This window comes from Schistocerca americana, chromosome 5 (genome assembly GCF_021461395.2).
Source record: "Schistocerca americana isolate TAMUIC-IGC-003095 chromosome 5, iqSchAmer2.1, whole genome shotgun sequence".
Lineage (NCBI taxonomy): Eukaryota > Metazoa > Arthropoda > Insecta > Orthoptera > Acrididae > Schistocerca > Schistocerca americana.
This window is the reverse complement of record NC_060123.1, coordinates 628,012,241-628,034,940: the sequence shown is the minus strand read 5'-3', so window position 1 is coordinate 628,034,940 and position 22,700 is coordinate 628,012,241.

Below are 22,700 nucleotides of genomic sequence, written 5' to 3'. Positions count from 1 at the left end.
TGTGCATCAGGAACTCGGTACCAGTTTACGTGTCATGCTATGATGTAGGACATCAAACCATCTCTAAGGCCTCCATATACAGCCCCCCTCGCATGCTCACAAAGGGAGACGCTTCAGATTTCGATTAATGGGAAATCGACCACAGTTTCCATCGACAGGATCAAGCCAGCATAAATATTTCAAGAAATACTCCCATTAGAAGTTCCAAGGCTCCAGTCTCGTCCAACAGCCACCCGTCAACAGCTCTATCACCAGCACCAACACCAGCACCAGAGAACCTGCCAGCAGAATGTACCACTAGATCCAGACGACATATCCATTTCCCGGTCTGATTTTGGATAGCACTTCACTTCCACCAAGGGGGCTGATGTAGCAACTGTCAGCCATTTAACAGTGATGTGTTACACACGCTGTGTGTATATGTTTTCAAACATTGCACCATCAAACATCTCGCACTAGATCCCACAGGCACCATCTTTTATACATGCGTTTTGGTTTTGTTTATTCATTCCTTGATTTATGCTTTTTATGTTTTCACATCTTCTGTGCCTAGTTTTTAGTGCATATTTATGGAACAATCTATTTAAATTTGAAAAGTTTTCCTCATGTTTTGTCAGAAAGTCTAACTTCAGTTTTTAACCTGTTCAACAAGTATATTTTGGACTAAATATAATTTATCATACTTTTTTTATTTCTTTATTTTTACCATCTAGATCACTGAACAGCGCAACCCTTAAATTAGACACATACATGGTCAAACTTTTAATTTCTTGATGTAATTGGTCCTTTTCGGCCTGAGATTCATGAATGTGATCGAATTTTTTCCAGTCTCAGTTATATGACTGGCTAACTCCTGTCTTAACTCCTGATTAATTTTATTAAAATTCACCTGCATCTTGCCTTAACACTGAATATCTTTTTTAACGGTTATCCTTTTTAATTTCATTTACATCTTGTCTTAACAACTGATCATCATTTTTAATCCCTATTACCTTTCCTTAATTCTCAACTAGTTTTGTCCATATGTTACTTTACCATCCATTCCTAACTGACTAGACAAAACCCTACTTGACAAGAAACTATTTAGTGCAGACATCTTACAACACTTCTTCTATATAACACACATTTAAACGCATTCTGTATTCCGTACCCATCCTGCCACTATATATGAACACTCAGAACAGGTGTCATTATCAAAAGACTCATTGTTAACGAACTTATTTTATTGTAGTCTCGCAGCTATAGACAGGGACTGTTGTGACACCTGCACTCATTGCCACTGCACTTAGTTAACTGCACAGCTAACACCAGCCCGTATACTGTGGTCAGATCATGGTAGTGTGATTATCCTGAGTGGATCTCCATCAATCACACTCGCCGTCTGCACCCATATAATGGAAACATGGTTGCAACTGCTACCACTCTGCACCTATACAAGGCTAAATATGGGTGGATATGAGGTGGTTTTCATCATCAAGTAAATCTTCTGTTATTGGTCTTCCCATGTCAACCAAAGGATCGCCTAAATCTTCCCAGTCTGCTTTCTCTGCTGTCCTGTCACCTTGGTCGACACAATGCGCTCTTCTGTCTCCCCTGATGACAACTACAGGCTGCTTGCGACGAATTATTTAATGGATAAGGCCTTTTATTTCTTGTGTAGTTACTGTAGTGATTGTGTTTCACCACGCAACAGGTGCAAATCATAGTCTAAGCAGCCACTAGACGAACATGCATCAATCTTCATCGAATCTCCCTTTATTAAATACTATTCTTCAGTAGAAGATACTTTTCGCTAACAAGAAGGACACCCAGGCATAATTTTGTACTTAAAATCTTAAATTCCATTCATGGAAAAGTTTGCAATTTTGTGAAAGAAATGACTTATCAACCAATCAATATTCAGACAGTTAATCTCTGGTGGCACTGTCTTCTTTCGTGTACATTTAGTATGAAAGTTTCTTCTGATAAGCCTTTTCTGAGTCCATAAATGTCTATATAACTGTCGACAATTGAATATTAATATCTGAACTTCGTTAATATAGGTTAAATACCTACACCTACTTCAGATGTGAATCACAGTCAGAGATAATACTCCCACTAAGAATTGGTATAATGTGTGACAAAATATCACCTTGATATTTGCTGTAGTGAGCCTGAAAGATAATAGCGAAGTTTATAATAGTCACAATCTGGATGTATAAGTTCTTTTCCAATGGCTAATTGCCATTACTAAGTTAGTCAAGACCACTCATGTTGACTCACATGCACTGTTAATGATAGCTAAATGAGCTTTTATAATTCAGAAAACTTTTTTTAAAGTTCAGTACATGACTGCATACTAACATCCTAAGTAATTAACCAAGTCTTCTCACTATAAACCATCAGAGATATTATTTTCAATTGCAAGCATACACAATGTGTAATAACAATTAAAGTCAAAATGGTTCCATTTAAGTTTTTTGAGATTTCATATGAGCTATGGGAATTTCATTAAGGTTGCTTAGCGGGTTCCTTATAACTAGAAACCCTCAAAACTAAATATCCTCATATTCCATATCTCTTCCATTTGAGATATAACAGTGCTTCTTCTAAGGAAATCTCACATGAAATAAATGAGCAGCAAACATGCATCTGTTAGAACACAACTTTTTAATGTTCACAATACAATAGTGGGTTACAGTTTCATAATTTCACTTATTTACCAAGATACTTTTATAATCGGATTGCCCAGAGAATACGTTCCAAGTCGTCTGCTGCATGCTAGCCATTGGTTGGACTCCAATAGCATCTAGTATACCCATTGTTGAATCATCAGAACAGCACTGGAACAGCTTCCCTGGGCTCAATCATAGAGTGTGAAATAAAGAACAAGCATAGCACCTTTCATACAACAATTCATGTAACATCTGTAACAAAAATTATAACACCTATTTATACTTGCCTGGTGTCGCTCACTGGAACATATCAGTATTTACCACGATTTATCATAAATGCTACATACTCCCACTGCTAGCTGTGCAACTCCAGGTTTAAAATTAATCAACTATTAACTAATGTTGGATGCCTGAGCATCTTTATGTCATTAATGGGTCGACTTTACTCTTCATAATTCACATAATAACATGTTCTTTCCTATTACAACCATAACATAGCATTTTTAGTAAGTCTCACAATTATCAAAGGTTACATCATAATATGTGTTACATCCATTTGCATTAATATTTCTTAACTATTATACTTTGACCAACAATTTTCATTTTGATTATATGCGTATGCATCAAGTTACCCCAGTGGGGGAGGGGGAAGATGACATTTATTTCTATATATCGGAATTTACATTTTTGTACTAACTGAAACTCCCATTTAGTTAGCAATAATTTTAAAAATAATTTACTGTAACTTGATTATTTACATGTCTATTCTTAATTTAACTGATCACATTCCTTTTACTTGAATTGCCTGTATTGTTTGTTTTTTGTTTGTGAGCATGAAGACAGTTTGTGATTTTGACTTGTATTACCATTCATTTTCAGATGTCTTTGTCATAGTAATATAGATATTTATTGCACTACGCTAACCACTGACGATAATAAATATAGGTTTGTAATTTTTCTTATTCTCGATTAATCCTTTACATCTAAGATGTTATTCATAAATTTACAAAATTTAGAATCGTTAGCCATTGATTGGGCTCCAATAGCAAATGGAAACATGTTGCTGTGTTGTAAGGACAATATCTTACCCAGACTCGATTGTAGAGTATGATATAAAGGACAAACATAACATTTTAGTGCAAAAATTCAGGTAACGTCTATAATACAAAATTATAACATCTATTGAAACTTTCCTGGCGTCGCTCAGTGGACTGTATCAGTGTTTACCACGATTTATCATGAATCTTCATATTGCACACACTGATTAATTTAAGTGGTGAAAGTATGTGATGTTTTTATTATAATATGCATGGATAAGATTTTTGTGTGAGTAAAAAAGTGTTATTGAGTAATTGGTGAAAGGAGATTTGTAGTTTCACAACAGGTCATTTAATTCCACAAATGCAATACTGGCAGTATATTCAGAGTCTAGTAATGGCAACTTTAATGCTCTTAAACACTTGTTCAGTGTATTTAAGAAAGTAAGGAACAAGGGTTCTGGTGCCAGCATAATTTCAGATTGAGTGTAGCTTTTAATAAATGAAAACAACTGTATTAAAGTCTCCTTTAATGTATTAATATGAAGCATAACTCCAAAATTTCGTACAGAACAACTTGAATATTTCGTTTTTTTAACCGATGTGCATTGGACATCGAAAAAAGCATCCAACACATTACACAAAAGTCCTGATATTGTGTTTTTGAGAATGTGATATAAATATTGGAAAGATAGCACATAATTGCTAGAAGCCAAGTACTGAAGAGTCACTTCTAGTTTCGTTTCTTCTTCTTATTGAATTCACAGCTCAGTTCCAATGCTACAATATAAATGTCAACATCAATGTTCATGTGAATAATACCAGTTGAAGCCAAGGTGAAAAAGGTTCTATACTAAATTGTCACAGGGGAGTGTTGTAAAAGCAGAACATGGCGCCACTGCTAGTAGTAGGGCAAAGCGAGATATGGGACACTTTAAGTATCAAATTGGTATGCAAATTAACTAAACTGTGGCAGCTAATTGATTTATGACCATAACCTATTGTTCTGCTAAGTGGTTTTTCATGTAACCCCTCCTCCTCCCCCTCCCCTTATCCTATTGTTATGCTAATTGATATATAACTCCTGAGAATAATCTATCTTCTTGAGAGACCCCTACCCTCCCCCTCCAAAACCCCTTAAGCTATTGCTATGCAAATTGATTTGTGACCCCCTGAGGATAATCCATCCTTCTCAGAACCCTCCTGGCCCCCATCACCCTCCTCCTCGCCTACCCATCTGGAAATTAGCGGGAAAAAGACTCAGTGAGGGAGGGGAAGGATCTCAGTGAATGTCAATGTCAATTACATAGCAGAGGGTATACTGTATATTTATAAAATTCATTTTTCAGCGGTTGGATCTTTTTATTTGGTGGGAAAAGCCTACATCCAGCAACGACATGTTCTAATTACATAGTTACACTGCTGCAGATTGGAGGTGTTCTCTTGATGGAAAATTTTTGTGTGTGTGCTCACCTTGACATGGAGGGATCGACTGAGCGAGTGCACAACGCCACTACCAGAGGACTTCCCACACCCCAATCCACCCCCCTCCCTCCAGACACCTCCCACTAAAAATTGTTGGGAAAAAGCCTCAGACTGTGATGAAGAGGAAGGATCTGGTGACATAATTTTCAAATCAATATTAATATTATATCGATGCATATTCTTTATTTAATTAGTTTGTGGGAGACATGGCTCCCTCACTTGGATAGAGCTGATGTCTGCACCTCCCATCCCCACTTTCCATGAAGTAATAACTGTAAGCAACAAGGAGTCGAAAGGAATGTGGTATAGTAGCCACCATTTGGGGTCGCCTGCGCAGGTCTCTGTCATTTGGGCACCACCACGGAGGTCAAAAACTGCAAAATGTCCTAATTACAGATCACAACACTAAGTACCAGATGTTGACCTCCTTTGATCTCATGACCCCGAACAAAGCATCATGTGGCGGCATTCTGCTGGTCGGGAAATTTGAGACTCACTTCTTGTCACTGTCTCTCACAAGATGTTACTGCCTATTTCTATGTGAACCAACGGCTCCAAACACACAGACAGAGGTTCTCATCACTCCTCACAATACTGCATTCCTATTGGCTAATGCTGAGGACTACATCTACATCTACACCTACGTGATTACTCTGCTATTTGCAATGAAGTTCCTGGAAGAGGTTTCATTGAAGCACCTTCAAGCTGTCTCTCTACTCTTCCACTCACGAACTGTGGGCAGGAAAAATGAGCACTTAAATATTTCTCTGCATGCCCTGATTTGTCATATTTTATCATGATGATCATTTCTCCCTATGTAGATGGGTGCCAGCAGAATGTTTTCACAATCGGAGGAGAAGACTGGTGATTGAAATTTCATGAGAAGATCCTGTCGCAATGCAAAACGATTATATTAATGGTTGCCACTCCAATTTACGTATCGTGTCTGTTGCAATATCTCCCTGATTTCGCAGTAATACAAAACGAGCTGCCCTTCTTTGAACTTTTTCAATGTCACCCATCACTCTCGCTTGATGCGGATCCCACGCCGCATGGCAATACTCCAGAATAGGACGGCCAAGCGTCATGTAATTAGTCTCTTTAGCAGATCCGTTGCACCTTCTAAGTGTTCTGACAATGAATCACAATCTTTGGTTTGCTCTACTCACAACATTATCTGTGTGATCGTCCCAATTAGGTTATTTGTAATTTTAATTTCTAAGTAATTAGTTGAATTTTCAGCCTTCAGAATTGTACGACTTATCGCGTAATCGAAATTTAGCGGATTTCTTTTAGTACTTATGTGAATAACGTCACACTTTTCTTTATTCAGGGTGAATCGCCACTTTTCGCACCATACCTTGAATAAGTCTTTTCAATTCGTTTTGGTCATCTGTCGGCTTTACAAGACGGTAAATGACTGCATCATCTGCAAACAATCTAATAGGGCTATTCAGATTGTCACCTGTGTCTTTCATATAGATCTGGAACAATAGAAAGCCTATAACACTTCTTTGGGGAATGCTGGATATTACTTCTGTTTTACTCGATGACTTTCCATCTATTACTACGAACTGTGGTTTTTGTGACAGGAAATCACGAATCCAGTCGCACAACTGAGGCTATATTCCATGGGCACACATTTTGGTTAGAAGACGCTTGTGAGGAATGGTGTCGAAAGCTTTCTGAAAATCTAAAAATATGGAATCAATTTGACATCCGCTGTCGATCGCACTTATTACTTCATGAGTATAAAGAGCTAGTTGTGTTTCCCAAGAACAATATTTTCTGAGTCCGTGCTGCCTATGTGTCAATAAATCATTTTCTTTGAGGTACTTCATAATGTCCGAACACAGTATATATTCCAAAACCCTACTGAAAATCGACGTTAGTAGTATGGGCATGTAATTCAGCAGATTACTCCTACTTCCCTTTTTGGGTATTGGTGTGACTTGAGCTATTTTCCAGTCTTTAGGTATAGATATTTCTGTGAGTGAGCAATTGTAAATAATTGCTAAACATGGAGCTATTGCATCAGCATCCTCTGAAAGGAACCTGACTGATATACAATCTGGACCAGAGGCCTTGCCTTTATTAATCCGAGGAGATCTACTTCTATGTTTCACATCTTGAAATTTGTTCTTGATTGGATTTCAGGAATATTTACATCATCTTCTTTAGTGAAGGAGTTTCAGAGAACAGTGTTTGACAACTCTGCTTTAGTGCCACTGTCATCAGTGACTTGGCCGTTGTTATCACGCAGTGAAGGTATTGGTTGCGTTTTTCCCCTGGTGTGTTTTATGTATGGCCAGAATCTCTTTGGGTTTTCTGCCAGATTCCGAGGCCGAGTTTCATTGTGGAAATTATTAAAAACATCTAGCATTGAAGCACACGCTGTATTTCGAACTTTGCCAATCTGGGGGATTTTGCGTCCTTTTAAATTTGTCGTGCTTTTTTTCATTGCTTCTGTAACAACAATCTGACCCGTTTCGTGTACCATGGGGGACCAGTACCATCACTTATTAATTTATGTGGTATGTATCTCTCAGTTGCCATCGATACTATCTCTTTGAAATAATTCCACATCTTTTCTACGCTTACATGATCAGATCGGAAGGAGTGGAGACTGTCTTTTAAAAAGGCGTCAAGAGCATTTTTATCAGCTTTTTTTTAAATATATGTACTTTGCGTTTATTTTTGATGGTTGTGGGTGTTACGGTATTCAGCCTAGCAGCAAATGCCTTGTGGTCGCTGGTCCTGTACGCATCAAAATACTGGGGATTATTTGTTGCTAAGAGGTCAAGTACGCTTTCACAACTATTTATGCTTCGAGTGGACTCATGAACTAATTGTTCAAAACAATTTTCTGAGAAAGCATTCAGTACAATTTCGGATGACCCTTTATGCCTTCTTCCAGCTGTAAACGTATAATTTTTCCAGCATATCGAAGGTAGATTGAAGTCACCACCGACTATAGTTGTATGAGTGGGGTACCTATTTGAAACGAGACTCAAGTTTTCTTTGAATATTCAGCAACTATATCTTCTGAGTAGGAGGGGTCGGTAAAACGATCCAATTCATAGTCTCATTGTAAAGTATAACTTCTACCCGTATTTAATCTATCCTTTCTGAACACTTTTAGGTTGTTTGAAAAAATTTCGGCTGAACTTAATTCTGGATTTAGCCAGCTTTCCATACCTATAACTATTTGAGCTTCAGTGCTTTCTATTAGGGCTTGGAGCTCTTGTTCTTCACCAACACAGCTAAGACAATTTACAACTACAATACCGATCATTTCTACAACTACCTTACTGTGTTTTACCTTGCCCCCTTTTAGATGGACGTCCTTTCTGAGACCCTCTACTCTAAAAAACTGCCCAGTCCCTTCCACACAGCCCCCACTACCTGTGTTGCCGCTTCCTGTGTGTAGTGCACTCCTGACCACTTAAATGGAACCCAGAAACCCACCACCTGGTGGCGTAACTCAAGGAATCTGCAGCCTACATGGTCACAGAATCACCCAAGGCTCTGATTCAGACACTCCACTCGGCTCCGGACCAAAGGACCAGCCGGTTCGATCAATGAGGCTGCAGATGGTGTGCTCCACATTAATCTCTCAAGCAAGACTGGCAGTCTTTACCATTTCCGCTAAACGCCCAAAACCAGAGAGAATCTCCTCCAATCCAAATCAACACATGTCACTGGTACTGACATGAGCCACCACCTGCAGTTGGTTGCAGCCTGTACTCCTCATGGCATCCAAAAGCACCCTTTCCACATCCGGAATGAGTCTCCCTGGTATGCACGTTGGGTGCACACTGGCTTCCTCCCCTCTTTGGCAGCCATGTTCCTAAGGAGCCCTGTAACACCTCTAACACTGTAGCTCCCAACTATCAGCAAACTCCCCCTCTGTGGATCTCCAGACCTTGCGGGCTGAGAAGCTTCCTCTGGAACAGGGTGGACGACTACATCTGGCTTATACACTTCGTCAGCCACAGATAATGCCCAAAACCTGTTCCTCAAAAGAACTATGGAGGCCCTACGATCAGCCCCTTTGAAAGTCTTCTGCTGCCTGCCAGACTTCGGAATGATTTCCCACTCGACCATGGATCAAGAGGTGAACCTCAGTCCAGGCAGTACCCAGGGTGGCCACAGCAGTGGATTGATCAGGGGACACGTGGGACATGCTCGATGTCCCTCACATCCCTGCGTCTGACTGTCCACAGTGATGCTCCTTGGCAGCACCCTCAAGCTGTATAACAGAAGCCAACACTGCTTGGAGCTGTGAGCGAAGGATCACCTACTCAGTTCACATCTGTACACAGCAATCACAGTTCCTATCCATTAATGAAGTCGCTCCTGTTTGAAGCTCGTAAAAATATGTAACAAACCAACGGTGTACTCACGTTATTAGCAGCAGGAAATCGAGGTGTGCACTCTCACTGATGGTCTAACTCACACTGAGCTATCCTAACCAAAACAAACAAATGCCTGTACGGTCAGAGGGTCTATACAAGCGTCGATAACAACGGTGTTACTGTACGGTACACTGTTGTTAAAATAATGGTTGTCCCTAGTAAGCACTCAGACATGCAAGAAATTACAAAAATAAACTAGTAACTACACAGATAACTGAAAATAAGTAGCTCCTGTTTGAAGCTCGTAAAAATATATAACAAACGAACTGTGTACTCGCGTTATTAGCAGCAGCAACTCGAGGTGCTCTGTCACTGACGGTCTAACCGACACTGAGAGCTGATGCGCCAGCCGTTGTGGACGATCGGTTCTAGGCGCTTCAGTCTGGAACCGCGCGACCGCTAAGGTCGCAGGTTCGAATCCTGCCTCGGGCATTGATGTGTGTGATGTCCTTAGGTTAGTTAGGTTTAAGTAGTTCTAAGTTATAGGGAACTGATAATCTCAGATGTTAGGTCCCATAGTGCTCAGAGCCATTTGAACCATTTGAGAGCTGATGCAATTTAGATAATAAATAAGAGGGAAATCGTCTATTTGCATTACCCTATCAAATTAATTGTTTAACAATTAGGAGGAGTCAATAGATTGCTTAAAACTCACCACTGGGATACGATGATTCGTCGTAATAAAACATAGTTTCAGTGTTTCAGAATCACACACAAACATTTTGAAAATCAAGTAACTAAATTTCCACTGTAAATAGACCGTAACACAAAATATTCCTGCGGTCGTTGTATGCACTGATATGTGACAATACAAGCACCCTCCTACACCACAACAGTTCTACGAAACATATCTGGTGAAAAAAGTCTTAACAATCACACACACGCCCACGATTGTGAAAAGCGCACCATAAGCTGACCGCTGGTAGCCGCTGCTGAGCCGCCGGCCAGGACATCACGTCGTCACGTAGGTGTCGGTTGGGAGGAGAGACCCACTACCTTGATGATATTGTTGTCTCAAGTCGTACACCAGAGGAATTCATTGTCAATTTCCATACTCTTTTTCGAGTTTGTCAGATGCAAGACCCAAGTGTTGTCTTGAAAAGTGTGACTTTTTTCAAACTGAACTTCAGTACTTAGGTCATGTGATAAACAGTCATGGTGTGAAGCCGCCTCCAATCTCATTTGCTTGCAATCCGTGACCTGCCTGTTCCTTGCAATGTGTCTGAACTGCAGTCAGAACTAGGTACAAAGCAAAAAAACAGCAAAAAAGTTTTGCATCGCCACGGTTCCCGGAGCTCCTGAAGACAGACGTTGACTGTAGATATTGTATCACAGACACAGTACCTTTGACTGTTCAGAGATGTCACTAAACCTGCACAAAGATGTAAACAACCATGCATGAGCAGCGGCGATTAGACAGAGGGGGTCCGACAGCCGATCAGTTCCTCTCATTCCACCAGGAAGGAGGTACATGGCTAGTTCAACCATGCCTAGATGGTCAATATAGGGGTTCGATCGCATCCGCATTGTTACTTTGTGCCACGAACGGCTCTCAGCAATGGAAGTGTCCAGGCATCTCAGAGTGAACCAAAGTGATGTTGTTCAGGCATGGAGGAGATACAGAGAGAGAGGAACTGTCGATGACATGCCTCGCTCAGGCCACCCAAGGGCTACTACTGCAGTGGATGATCGCTTCCTACGGATTATGGCTCGGAGGAACCCCGACAGCAATGCCACCATGTTGAGTAATGCTTTTCGTGAAGCCACAGGACGTCGTGTTACGACTCAAACTGTGCGCAGTAGGCTGCGTGATGCACAACTGCACTCCCAGTGTCCATTGCGAGGTCCATCTCTGCAACTACAACACCATGCAGTGCGGTACAGATGGGCCCAACAACTTGCTGAATGGACCGCTCAGGAATGGTATCACATTCTCTTCACCGATGAGTGTCGCATATGCCTTTAGCAAGACTATCGTTGGAGACGTGTTTGGAGGCAACCCGGTCAGGCTGAACGCCTTAGACACACTGTCCAGCAAGTGCAGCAAGGTGGAGGATCCGCGCTGTCTTGAGGTGGCATTACGTGGAGTCGACGTATGCCGCTGATGGTCATGGAAGGCGCCATAAAGGCTTTACGATACGTGAATGCCATCCTCTGACCTTTAGTGCAACCATATCGGCAGCATATTGACGAGGTATTCATCTTCATGGACGTCTTGTTTCATCCATCAAAGCCGGTTCCTACATGCACTGCACAAAAATGGCAACGTTGAGTTTTGTCGCTTTTGCAGTATTAGTATGAAATATGCGTACAGACCAACTGCAAAGCATGCCAATGCAGACGCTCTATCTCGTCTTCCGATTGGCCGAGACTGATTTTGATGTATCTGCCACATCTTGTTGCCAAATCAATGCGCAGGACTCTGAACTGATGGAATCTCTTCCCTTGCACTACAGTAAAATTGCACAGGTCGCGGAGGCAGACCCATATCTCAAGATTTTGTTGCATTACATTCGCACGTCTTGGCCTTGGTCATTGAACAGTATCCAGAACACAGAAGTGCGTCGATATTTTGCAAATCACCATAGCCTTTAGTTCAACAGAGTGTGATTCTAGTTCAAAATGACTGTGGACAATCGCGTGTGCTTGTTCCCACAGTGTTGCAAAAGAATGTGTTGCGATTTCTCCACCATGGACATTGGAGAATTGTTCGCATTAAACAGTTAGCGCACCAGCACTGTACTTGGCAGGGCATGGGCGCCCACATTGAACAGATTACGTCACAGTTTCACGCATCCGCGGAAAATCAATCTGCAGACTTTGCAGGACCATTCTGGAACACTCGTTGGCTCATAGTGGTAGAATCTTTTAGTAAGTTCCCATTTGCTGTGCCCTTGGCTTCTACCACATCACGTAGCACCATTGAAGTGATGTACTACATATTTTGCATAGAAGTTATGCCAGAAGTATTTCTGTTGGACAATGGATCACAGTTTACTTCACGTGATTTTGAACAGTTTTGTGGAGAAAATGACATTCGTCATCCAACAAGTGCTCCGTTTCACCCCCAGTCTAATGGAGAAGCAGAACGCACTTTCAAACAACAGATGGCCAGGCTTCGGACCACCCACACATGGGAACAGGCACTGCAACTTTTTCTCGCCTCCTATCGCTCCCACTCAGGATACGGACTATCATCGGCGGAAATTCCACATGGCCACCGCCATCGAACGCCGCTACACTTGCCACACCCATTGCAGCGTCCGGCGCCACCAATGGTCCGCAAGTATCTCTTTCTGCTGAGCGATCTTAGTCTTTTCAGGGTTTATGGCAACCACAGGCACTGGGAAAGAGGCGTGATCAGGAATGTACTGGTTTTTTTATGTACTTGATTGCAGGACCCAGTGGTTTTCACCACTCCCACCATTCATGTGTGTCATTTGTCCCGTGATTCTACTACTTTTCTTCCCACAGATTTACGGTCTCAGGGGACCACAAGGCCTTTGCAGCCTCCTGCTGATGCCACCAGGGCACCCCAGGAACAGCAGATTGACAGTGCACCCCTCACTTTTACATTCAGCTGTTACAAGTAACGTTGAAAAATGGTGGTTGCGGAAGTGCTGACAAAGGGCAAACACAAATACTTGAACAGTTCTAAGTGTGTATTTACAACAAACACTTTCTGTGATTCCTCATCCAATGGGCTTTGCAGTTAGGTATGACGCAAATCTATCTTAGAAAAGTAACGTCCTGCACCAAGCCGGTCCATGAATTTCTCAGGCTGAGGTAACGAATAAGTGTCAACTACTGTCTGTGGGTTGATTGTAGACTTGAAGTCAACAGAAATGTGAATGCAACCAGAAGAATTAGGCAACAAAATGAGAGGACTTGCCCATTGACTACCTTGAATGGGAGCAATTACACCCACCATTATCTTGCAAATCTTTCAATCCACTGGCTACTTTGTCTCTTAAATTAATTAGAATGGGGTAGGCCTGTAAAAACTTAGTTAGTGAGTTAGTTATTTGGTTGCATGTTCCATTGATCAGACACAGGGTATGGTAGCCGTTATCATGTGGAACATGTGAAATGCACAAGAAATGCACATATGAAACAAGATTTTTTAATATATACTACAGTACAGAGTTATCTGTAAGACATTTTATCTCATCTGATAGTTTGTTAAAAAATTTTATAGCAGCATACATTATCCCATTCTGTGCCAAAGATAGGCTGAGTAAACGATGGTGTAAGTCTTTCTTTTTTCTGGTATTATAATCATAAATGTCACTGTTGTTCTTATACTGGTCCATGTTGTTGAGAACAAATTTCATTACTGAGTAAATCTACTGAGAGGCTGTTGTAAAAATTCACAATCTTTTAAAAAGATGCCTACAAGATGTGCGACTATGAACCCCACATGTTATTCTAACCACTTTCTTTTGAGCAGTGAATACTTTTTGTCTAAGTGTTGAGTTGCCCCAAAATATTATTCCATATGACATCAGAGAGTGAAAGTATGCAAAGTATGTTAGCTTATTAATTTCTATATCCTCAAAATTGGCAATTATTCTGATTACAAAAGTTACTGAAACTAGTTGCTTTAGAATATCCAAAATATGAATTTTCCAATTAAGATTCTCATCTATATGTACACCCAAAAACTTAGTATGCTCTATGCTGTCTACTAACTTCTGTTGTTGTGTTATATTTATTGAAGGAACTGTACTTTTTGCAGCAGAAAATTGGATGTACTGTGTTTTTCCAAAGTTTAGAGCAATCCCATTGGCAGAAAACCAATTAATGACTTTTCCGAAGACCATATTTCTATCACTTTCAATTGGAGTTTCTTTAACTGGATTAATAATGATGCTTGTATCATCAGCAGACAGTGTCAGTTCAGCTTCTTGTTTCAGATAAGAAGGGCGGTCGTTCACATACAGGGTGTTACAAAAAGCTACAGTCAAACTTTCAGGAAACATTCCTCACACACAAATAAAGAAAAGATGTTATGTGGACATGTGTCCGGAAACGCTTAATTTCCATGTTAGAGTTCATTTTAGTTTCGTCAGTATGTACTGTACTTCTTCGATTCACCGCCAGTTGACCCAATTGAAGGAAGGTAATGTTGACTTTGGTGCTTGTGTTGACATGAGACTCATTGCTCTACAGTACTAGCATCAAGCACATCAGTACGTAGCATCAACAAGTTAGTGTTCATCACGAACGTGGTTTTGCAGTCAGTGCAATGTTTACAAATGCGGAGTTGGCAGATGCCCATTTGATGTATGGATTAGCATGGGGCAATAGCCGTGGCGCGGTACGTTTGTATCGAGACAGATTTCCTGAACGAAGGAGTCCCGACAGGAAGACGTTCGAAGCAATTGATCGGCGTCTTAGGGAGCACGGAACATTCCAGCCTATGACTCGCGACTGGGGAAGACCTATAACGACGAGGACACCTGCAACGGACGAGGCAATTCTTCGTGCAGTTGACGATAACCCTAATGTTAGCGTCAGAGAAGTTGCTGCTGTACAAGGAAACGTTGACCACGTCACTGTATGGAGAGTGCTACGGGAGAACCACTTGTTTCCGTACCATGTACAGCGCGTGCAGACACTATCAGCAGCTGATTGGCCTCCACGGGTACACTTCTGTGAATGGTTCAACCAACAATGTGTCAATCCTCATTTCAGTGCAAATGTTCTCTTTACGGATCAGGCTTCATTCCAACGTGATCAAATTGTAAATTTTCACAATCGACATGTGTGGGCTGACGAGAATCCGCACGCAATTGTACAATCACGTCATCAACACAGATTTTCTGTGAACGTTTGGGCAGACATTGTTGGTGATGTCTTGATTGGGCCCCATGTTCTTCCACCTACGCTCAATGGAGCACGTTATCATGATTTCATACGGGATACTCTATCTGTGCTGCTAGAACATGTGCCTTTACAAGTACGACACAACATGTGGTTCATGCACGATGGAGCTCCTGCACATTTCAGTCAAAGTGTTTGTACACTTCTCAACAACAGATTCGGTGACTGATGGATTGGTAGAGGCGGACCAATTTCATGGCCTTCACGCTCCCCTGACCTCAACCCTCTTGACTTCATTTATGGGGGCATTTGAAAGCTCTTGTCTACGCAACCCCAGTACCAAATGTAGAGACTCTTCGTGCTCGTATTGTGGACGGCTGTGATACAATACGCCATTCTCCAGGGCTGCATCAGTGCATCAGGGATTCCATGCGATGGAGGGTGGATGCATGTATCCTCGCTAACAGAGGACATTTTGAACATTTCCTGTAACGAAGTGTTTGAAGTCACGCTGGTACATTCTGTTGCTGTGTGTTTCCATTCCATGATTAATGTGATTAGAAGAGAAGTAATAAAATGAGCTCTAACATGGAAAGTAAGCGTTTCCAGACACATGTCCACATAACATATTTTCTTTCTTTGTGTGTGAGGAATGTTTCCTGAAAGTTTGGCCGTACCTTTTTGTAACTCCCTGTATATCAAGAACATAAGGGAACCCATGATTGAACCCTGTGGAACACCTAATTTAATTTCAACCCAGTTAGATGAGGTTGCAAACTTATTTAAATCACTTGACCCGTATAAAGAATTTTTTGTTTACTGTTCTGTAGGTATGACTTAAACCACTCATATGCTATTCCATTTATACTGTAGAATTGTAATTTCTGTAACATAATGTCATGGTTCACACAATCAAATGCTTTGGACAAGTTACAGAAAATTCCTATTGGTGACATTTTACTATATAAAGACTCTATTATGTGGACAGTGAAATTGTATATCACTGTCTCAGTAGAACAGCATTTTTGAAATCCAAACTGTGATTTACCAAGTACCCATTTACTGTTGAGATGGCTAACCACGCTTGAGTATATTTTTCTTGAAGATTTTTGAAAATTCTTGAAGCAAGGATACTGGTCATTGATTATTGACATCTGTGGTGTCCCCCTTTTTGTAGAGAGGCCTGACAGTAGCATATTTTAACCTGTCTGGAAAAATACCTTGAGTTAGTGATGCATTACATATGTGACTCAGAATATCAGCTGTAATTGCTCCACGTTATTTTAATATCTTATTAGAGGTGGACTCTTCTCCAACAGAACATTTATTTTTCAAAGATTTAATAATTTTACTTATTTCACAAGAGGTTGTTAGTAAAACTTAATCTGGCTTTTTCTTTTGAACTATTCTCACCAATTTTTTCTCATACACTTAAGAAATTGTTGTTAAATACATTAGCTGCTTGTGTACTGTTGGTTAAGATGGTCTCATTCTCTTTAATAGTGGTACTACCTACCCCAGTGGTTACTTTTCCTGTCTCTCTCCTAACAGCTTACTGATTTTATTTTATTGCTGGAGTTGTTAATTTCTTCTCTAACATACTTATTTATTGATTTCCTTACAACTTTTCTCAGTGTGTTACAATAGTCTTTACAGTGTAAAACTACTTCTGGATCTTTACTAGTTCTTGCTGTCTCATAGAATTTTCTTTTTCTTTCTGAAGACACTTTAATACCAGTAGTAATCCCAAGTTTGTTTGAAAAGTGTGTCGTGTTACATTAAGTAATTTTCTTTAGGATACAATGTTCAAAAAGGAATAGAAATTTATCAAGAAATATGTTGCATTTATCACTAGCATTTGGTTCATTATATACAGCTCCCAAATTAACATTTCTTAAACTTTCTCTCAAGTGCTCTATAGATACCAGGTTGAGCAACCTCACACTTTTTCTTAATGGTTTCTGAACAGTACACCCTGTTAGGTTTTGTAAGTTAATGTAAATGTGTGACTAGGGCCTCCTGTCGGGTAGACCGTTCGCCGGGCGCAAGTCATTCGATTTGACGCCACTTCGGCGACTTGCGCGTCGATAGGGATGAAATGATGATGATTAGGAGAACACAACACCCAGTCCCTGAGAGGAGAAAATCTCCAACCCAGCCAGGAATCGAACCCGGGCCCTTAGGATTGACATTCTGTCGCGCTGACCACTTTTTTTATTTGTAGTTAATATTTTTAATGTATTCTTAATTTGGTTTTACTTTATACCACAACAAAAATAAATGTCATAACACCGCATTGTGCACTGAGTAAACAAAACAATATCTCGGCACGTTCCTACACTGAGGTAATGTATATGAGGAAAACGAAAAAAAAAAGAAAAAAAAGTGTTGCATACATGATGCAGAAGGGTGCATCGCTACGCTCCTTACACTTCATCATCCAGGTACGTCTTCACATATGTTGTATGTTATTCCACCGAGAATAGAACTTACTCTTGTCAGCTCACTCAATGGGTGTCTTCTCCTACCTGTTGATGATCCAGCTGCATGAAGGGTCGCGTAGGGCACTCCCTAATTAATTAGAAAAATACTGTCCGTATTTTGGGTTCCATATGATCTTGCAATGACGTTCTTGTAGTTAGTTCCAAAAGTCGAATACATCTTTAGGTCCATCGTGAAATAAGTAGTGTACCGCATGCCCACGGATCCACGTGACTGCATTGGTTTTGGTGGACGGGAAATACTGTTGATCCGGAAATAGTAGAAACCGAGGTGTAATGTGTTCCGGAGTCACTCGTAGAAAATACCACAAAATTTGTCGCACCAAGCGCCATATGTCTTCTGCCGCGCCACATGTGAGACGGTGTTCGTCCGTGTCTGGCACCCCACAGTCTACACATAGAGGCGATTCCGCCATATTTATCTTGTGGAGGGGTGATTGGGTGATCTGTTTACCATTGACTGTGATGTACCATGTGGATCGGACGTCTGTATCGAGTGAAACCGCGTGTATCGTCCGCCACACAACCTTCCAATTAACCTGAGAGCTTTTGGTCTCCACGATGCTTGGTGGGCGCCGTTGCTGTAGGGCATGATATATATCCCGCGCCGACGCGTGTTTCGTCAGTGGTACTGCGATACAGACATAGTTGTGTTCAATGTAAAAGTTCCCAAAGTTGTAGAAGGGTGGGGGTATGTCTTGCGTCGTCAGTGTGGGCATAAGAGAGGGGGGAGCTAAGGACTCCAGCAGCAAACCTGTCAAACTTTCCGGGTGGTGGCGCCACAGCTTGATGTGTGAGATGACATACAGGGCCACAGCTCTGTCGTGGACATGGACTAGACCAAGACCTCCTCTTTCTGGGGGGTACGCCATCAGTAACGGTACTGGAAGGACGCGCACTATGTGTGGAAGGCGCGATGCGAGGTAAACATTGACAAAGTGTGTCCTTTGAAGAATGTTGAGGGTCCGCAGACGAAGGTTGAAGATCTGGACCCGAATTTGTTGTAATAAGCGGCGGTAGTTAAGCGCCGCAGTGCGTGAAACTCTATTGCGAGACATTTGATAGTGCCACGAAGCTGTAAGGGTTCGATACACGCTGGGGTCAACCCGTTTCCTATGGCCATGGCGACCGATTTGGTGACGTTGAGACAGCTGCCGGAAGCCACACCGTACGTGGTAATCCATTCAAGTGCGCTGATTACATCGTCGCGATTGCGGAACACGAGAACCAGGTCGTCTGTATATCCTGTACAGCGAAATGTGACGTCACCTAAGGTGAGACCGGTAAGGCGTTGACGGAGGCCACAGAGGAGCGGTTCCAGTGCCAGAGCATATAGTAACGTCGACAAGGGGCAGCCTTCACGCACGGAACGGATAATCGGGAGGGACTGCGAGAGACGCTCGTTAACGAGCACTCTGGAAGTCGCCCCTCGGAGGAGGCGCATCACGATGTCTGTGAATTGCTGTGGGTACTGCATGTGCTGGAGAACGTACATTAGGTACGCGTGATCCACTCGATCAAAAGCTTGGCTAAAATCTAGTGATGCCAGCGCTCCCGAGATGCGGCGTGCCCTGGCTAGGGCTATTAAGTCACGGTATCGACACAGTGCTGTGTGGATGTTGTTGATACCACCTAGGGAAGTCTGATCTGGTGAGATGATGTAAGGTAGGGTCAGCCGTAGACGGTTTGCTAGTAGTCTGGTGAATATCTTCATGTCGCAGTTGACGAGTGTTAGCGGAAGGTAATCATGTATTCGAGCCCCACCTTTAGGTTTGTGAACCGGTATAATTATTCCTTCTACGAAGGTCGCGGGGAGCGGCACCACGGGGGACGTAAGCTCCCGACAGATGTCTGTCAACTTGGTATCCAGTAAATACTGGAAAGTTCTATAAAACACCACAGGGAGCCCGTCGGGGCCAGGAGACTTATTCGCCGCTCCTTTACCTATGGCGTCGATAACTTCGTCTTCTGTATTGTCGTTCAATAATTCAGTTTGTAAATCCTGTGGGACAATTCCGTAAACCAATTGTGAGATTCCTGCCACTGTCATCGGGTCAGAACGTTGAGCAGAATAAAGTCGTGCGTAATGGTCGAAGAAGGCTGCACCAATGTCGCGTTGTGTGGAGTGATGACGGCCGTCCTCATTGGTGATGGCATGTTTAGTGCCCGTCTTCACAGTGTACGTTCTCGAATGACGTGGTACATGGAGGGTCGTTCCGTTGCGAGTCTGTCTTGTGTTCGCGCTCGGACGATCATCCCTTCGAGGTAGGCGCATATGGGCTACTATCCGTGCCTTCCCACGCTGTACTGTCATCTGTCGTTCCCATGTGGATGGCAAGGAGGCGCATTCGCGAAGGACGGTGAAATAAAAATCGAGGGTCTGCCGCCTCCAAGCAGCAGTCTCACGACCATGTGTAATAAAGGTTCTCCGGAGGCTTGGCGCAGTTTAACCACCAACTAATCGATGTAGGATACGTCGGTAGGCGGCTGAGTCACAAACTCCACGTGTCTTCAATGGCGTGTCGACAATCCGGAGAAGCGAGATGAGCAAGGTTAAATTTCCAGGGATGTCGGCTGCGCCACACCCGTTGGCGACCAAGGGTGACGGCACATATATAGGCCTCGTGATCAGAGAAGGCCACATCTCCGCATCACTCACCGTTGCCGCGAGAGAACGGGAGACGTAAATCCTATCGATGCGACTAGACGAAAGACTCGCGAAATGGGTGTATCCCGGTCGATTTCCTCGGACATGTTCCCATTTATCTACCAGCTGGAGATCGCCGATGAGCGTCCCAAGTTCAGGGCACGGTGAATGGCGTGGCAGCTGATCTTTGGGTGCTTGGGTGCAATTGAAATCGCCCCCTAATATCAAGTCATCGTGCCCGGCCTGAAAAAGCGGTGCTATTCCTTCTGCGAAGAAGACGATCGGTCACGACGGCGATTCGTTCCGGAAGGGGCGTACACATTGATAAACCGGACGCCTAGCACCGTTACGGCCATTCCTCTAGCGTCGGGGAGATATCGGACTTCGTCTGCCTCGAGGCCCTCTCTGAGGAGAACTGCGACTCCACTGTTAGTTGGCGAGGCATGGGACACATGAGCCTTATAACCATACACACCCGGGAAATCGGCGACGAAGACTTCCTGGAGAAAGACAATGTCAACTTCTGCTGCATTGAGCATGTCTTGGAGCAGCGACAACTTCGAACATGTCCGAATGGTGTTAATGTTAATGGTCGTTAAGCGATAGGTCTGCGGATCGTATCCTGCAGTGGGGGCCGCCGTCAGTGTAGACGTAAAAGGTGGGACCTGTAATCTGCAGGCCGCGTCCGCGCCGTCATCTGTTGCTACTCGGGAGGGGCCGAGGTGTGGGAGGAGAAACCCCTCTCCTCATCCACCACAGCCGGCGTAGAATCGTCTTCAATGTCATCCACCCAAGGTCCGTAAGTTAACGGTGGCTGCGGTAGAACACTTGTGGGCTGAGCGACTAAGGGTGAATCCGCAGTTGTTTCTGGTTGTGCACCAACGGCGGGCACTGTGCTTGTGATCTGTTTACCCGAGAGAGCGGAATCGGGTATGTCAAAATCAGTCAAAGTGACAGGTGAGGGCGATCCTGTGTCATCCATTTTCCTCGTCGTCTCGTCGGCCCTCCGGTCGTCAACTGGAGAAGACGTACGCTGTAGGCAATCGTCTGAGGGTGTGCGATGTCGCTTTTTATGTTTTCTCGGTGACCTTTGTTTGCGGACGTGGGTTTCTGGGTCCGAAAGAGTTTGTGGTTCCCATATCGCATCCCCCCAGGGAGAAAAGCAGAGGTTGGTACAACCCTAGCGTCGAGTTCCACTCTCTCGTCCGAATCTTCATGTGGAGTCGATGGGCAGCGTTCGTCAATCTCTGCGGACACCGTAATGTTGTTGGTCAATCCAGGACTGGCGACAGGTGTGCATTCTAACGCTTCCTGTCTTCCAAGTGGTTTTTCGTCTGTCATGGCGGTCGATCGTGTCACTCCTGCGTAATTGAGGGTGAGGGCCGTGAGCGTAGGAGGTGGTGCCGTGTCATGTAATGGAATTTGTGTAACCCGACATTGAATACACGCCGAGCGTACATGAGCCTCCTGGCCGCAACAGAACAAGTCCGAGGTTGTCCATCGTACATTACGATTGCTCGACAGTCGCCCATGACTAAGTAGGATGGCACATGTTTCTTTAATTCAATTTTGACTTGTCGGACGTCGTTGAGGACCTGGTACGTCTCGAAGGTGTTCCATTTTTCGGCCACGTGGCTAATTACCGTCCCATAAGGGCGGAAAGCTGAGGTAACTACGTCCGGTGGCACTTCGAACGGGAGTTCGAAGACTCTTAGTGTGCGTAATCCTAGTCCAGCATGGTCAACGGTAACCTCGCCGATGTGACCATCGGAGTGTTTGAACTTGAGAGTGTTCGCGCATCTGTTTACAACTGCGTGACATAACTCGTCGTCGACCATCTTGACGTAAACGACGCTACCTGTGATGGATAGGTGGATACCGATGATGTGACGTGTTGGTATTTGAACTTCGTCACGGATGAATCGTTCGATTTCAAAGGCTCGTGGTCGTGCATAGTCGGGCTGAAAACTGATCTTGATGGTCGCTTTTCTGTACGAATGAGCCATGGCGACTCAATGTCAACGGACGCGAGTACTAGCGGCGGCGAGGAAGTAAACAGACTACGCGCTCGCGACTCTGCGGACGGGACGTAAACATGACGTCCTCGCCGCTCACCGGACGAAAGCTGACTG